Raw genomic sequence first — 304 nt, forward strand, 5'->3', positions numbered from 1 at the left:
CGGCTGTTGGGGAGCAGCGCCGGGTCTTGGTGCCCAGGAGGGGATCCCCGCAGGGCTCTGAGGCCAGACTGGAGGGAACTGCCGCTTGAGCGGGCCTCGTGGACAGCGGTCCTCAGTCTTAGGGTGTCACTCGCTGTCTTGGGGAGAAACTTTGGATCTCAGTTCTCTGGAATAGCTTACTGTCCGGACCGGGAGTCGGACTGCAGAGCCGGATCCTCAGTGTAGGGGTGGGGAGCGCTGAGAGCGCGGGCACTGGCGTCGGGGCGCTGTGGCTTCCATCCCAGGAGGGGCCCTGGGGATCCCC

At 66.1% G+C, this 304-nt stretch overlaps 1 protein-coding gene across 1 annotated transcript in view; it reads right to left on the reverse strand.

Moving 5' to 3' along the window:
* The window catches only part of DUS3L (dihydrouridine synthase 3-like), a 15047-nt gene extending 14862 nt beyond the window's left edge, over positions 1 to 185 (reverse strand). The window contains exon 1 of the mRNA XM_014531884.1: positions 181 to 185. The gene's annotated coding sequence lies outside the window, so the exon portion shown is untranslated. The remainder of the gene's footprint in view (positions 1 to 180) is intronic.
* Between the last annotated feature and the right edge of the window lie 119 nt (positions 186 to 304).

Source organism: Myotis brandtii, unplaced genomic scaffold, assembly GCF_000412655.1.
Source record: "Myotis brandtii unplaced genomic scaffold, ASM41265v1 scaffold827, whole genome shotgun sequence".
In the NCBI taxonomy this organism is placed as follows: Eukaryota; Metazoa; Chordata; class Mammalia; order Chiroptera; family Vespertilionidae; genus Myotis; species Myotis brandtii.